The following is a 3278-nucleotide window of genomic DNA, read 5'->3' as shown; positions in this document are numbered from 1 at the left end:
ATATTTACTTACCACAGGACCTCAGAAAAAGTTTTATTAAAGAATGCACAAAAGAAAGAAAGAATATGCAAAGATCATATGTAACATCCATAAAACTATAAGAGTCTAAGATATGCAGCAAATATGTGTACGTGCACACATATATGCACATATGTATGTACAAGTAGGAAATGGCTAAATAAACTATTGGGAATGTGTTTAGAACCAAGGGAATAAAATACAATTTCTAATTTAAAATAATCTTGACTAGAGAGATGGCTCAGCAGTTAAGAGCATTGACTGTTCTTATAGAGGACAGAGGTTTGATTCCTAGCACCCACATGGAGGCTAACAATCATCTGTAACTCCAGTTCCAGGGGATCCAGCACTCTCTTCTACCCTCTGTTGGCATTGCTTGACATGGGAACACTTACATACATGTAGGCAGCATACTCATACGCATAAAAATAAAATAAAAATAAAATATTTTGAAACAATTTTGACACTTTAGAAGAGTGAGAAAACAAAAACCATGATGTGTTTAGAAAAAGCTATTATAAACAGATGCATGCAGAAGTGCAGGGAAGCCCATGGATAGAAAGCCAGATGAGCGATATTGGGGTTTTAATATTTCATTCTAAATGAAATGGAAAATCAATTATTTTAAGAAAAAGAATAGAGAGAGTAACATGCTAATTATTTTTAAATTCTGTTTTCATTGGTAGATAAGTGTGATATGACTTAAATTATGAGTAATTTTGCAACGAGCAATGGTGACTCGGATCAAGGTGTTAATAGAAGAAATGTAAAAATGTAGATAGATTTTAGAAATATTGAGGACTAAAACGAAATCTCATGTTTCTGTTATAAACGACTACATATAAATTCCATATTGGGAAAAATAATGACCTTTAAAAAAAACATTTATTTTGTGTATTGGGGGTGGTGCTTGCACAGGGAGACAAAGGAGAACTTTTCAGGAGTTGCATCCTCTTCCACCTTTGCTTTGAGGCAGGCCTGTCTTGTTTTGTACTGCATACTCCAGGACAGCTAGCCCTGGAGCTTCTGGGTGATTTTCATGTCTCCATGCCCATCTTCCCAAATAGCAGTGCTGGAATTAAAGATTCAAGCCACAAAGCTACTGTGTCTGGCTCTTTTTTTAAAGTGGGTTTTGGGAATCAAAATCAGGTCATTCAGTCTTGTGTAGCAAGACTTTTACCCACTGAGCCATCTTGCTGGCTCAGGGCCTCCTTTTATTAGTCGAGCTTCTGCACATTTCATACAACAGTTCTTAATCAAATGTATACCTTCCCCTTCCGTGCCTCCCCATCGGACATCATGTATTCCCCTATACATGTTACGTCCTATCCAGTCAAACATTTGTACCCACGTGTCTTTTGATGCAAATTCATCCACTGCAATCTAGTCAGCCTATAAGAGTGGTAAGGCCTACTGTCCCTCACCCAGTAGCAGTCAGTTCCCAAACTAAGACCTACCTGCCATCCATTGCCCTAGCTCTACTCTGATACTTGTCTAATTGGGTTGGCATGGGTCCTGTACTCCATGCCACCATTGTCACAAATCCATACGAGCAAGCTTCCAGTGGCCTGATAAGCCTCTTTTTACCCATGTTCATGAAACAACTCTGGCTCTTAAAATCTTTCTATCCCCTCTTCCATGAACATCCCTGAGTTGTGGGTTGGAGAAGTTTGATGTAGGAGGCCTATCCTGGAACACACAACCTTCAGTCTCCCATTCTTTAAAAGATGGCCAGTTGTGACCTTTTGTGTGTATCACACTCTGTTGTATAAGGAGGTTTCGCTGGTGAGAGTTGAGAGATGCACAAGTTTTCTCTCTACCCCCTGCTCTGCTATGTTCCATGAGTCTTAGGTGCAGAGGTTCCACTGCGGATATGCCACCTCATACTAGGCATCTCAGCCATATTTTCTCTGTATCTTTCCAGTTGTGGGGTTCTGCAGTAGCCTCCATCTGTTGCAAAAAGAAGATTCTTTTATGAGTGGTGTACAACATACTTGTCTATAAATAAAATGATCCATATCTAGCATTAAGACATTTCATTTGTCTAGGGATATGATGGAGATAGGATTTCTCTAGGATCTATGACCTCTCCAGCCATATATGTTTGGTTGTGTTTACAGTGCCACCCATGAGTTCACCCCATTGAGAGAGCTCTAAGTCCAATTAGATAGCTGTTGTTTACCCCCCCCCACCCCCCAAGTGTCAGTGCCACTATTGCATCAGAGGTAGTTTGCCCTGCTGGTCCTTATTGGTTACTAGGATTTAGGGCTGGGCTGGACCATTGATTGATTTTCTCCCTCATCAGACTACAGAACTATGAAAACCAAACATCAGGCAGAAGGCTTCCAGGTCAGTTCTTCATTGCTCCAAGTCCTGTGTCTGAAGTAAATCCTGTGTTCAGCAGTAAAGTCTTATCTTCCAGTTCTGGGAGAAAAAATCATGAGCTCTAACAATAGTCTGTGTTATTTAATAATCTCTTGAACCTCTCTGACCAACCACTCACAGGAAGGTCTCTCCTGTCTGGCACTGTTCCTTGTCATACAGGCCCCAGGTATACATATGCACTAATGTTCAGGCACAATATGCATTTTTCAGGGGATTTCAGAGGTAACACATTTCCCTCTGGCTTCCCAAGACCCCCCAAGATCCATTCATCTCTACTCTCTCTCTACTCATCTGACCTCCCTTCTCCCTCCCCAGTCCAAGTGTCGCCATTATCCCCTCCCTCTCCCCCATAACATCTGACTCCTGACATCCCCACTCTCCTGAGTTCCCTCCTCCCTGACCTTGGCCCCCTGAATGCCCTTCCCTCTTCCCCTCCCAGCCGAACACTCCCACTCCCCCTCCCCATAACATCTGTTCCCTGCTAGCCCCCTTTTTCAAGTTCTTCCTTTTCCTTTACCTCCGTGTTTCCTTTCCATTTTCCTGGCTCCTAGTATTACACCAGATATATACTCAATATAAAGGATTGGTGCTACAATCTGCAAATGAGGGAGAGCATATGTTCCTTGCTTTTCTGTGCTTGTGTTATCTCACTTAGAATAAGAGTCTCTAGTCCCTGTTCAGCATGGAAGAAGCCAGAGTGGTCTACATCCTTATTCCCTTTTGACAATTTGGGTAACCCCTTCAGAGGATGGCGTGATAAGAATAGGAGGTAGGAATTGGCTATGCAGTTAGGGTAAAAAGACCCCAAAGAAATGTAGCCAGTTTCTTGGCTAAAAGTCAAAATGTCTTTGGGCCTGTTAGCAACATACTCTGTT

Source organism: Nannospalax galili, unplaced genomic scaffold (assembly GCF_000622305.1).
Source record: "Nannospalax galili isolate Female #2095 unplaced genomic scaffold, S.galili_v1.0 scaffold943, whole genome shotgun sequence".
NCBI lineage: Eukaryota > Metazoa > Chordata > Mammalia > Rodentia > Spalacidae > Nannospalax > Nannospalax galili.
The sequence above is the reverse complement of the archived record's forward strand: the minus strand, read 5'-3'. Positions refer to the sequence as shown.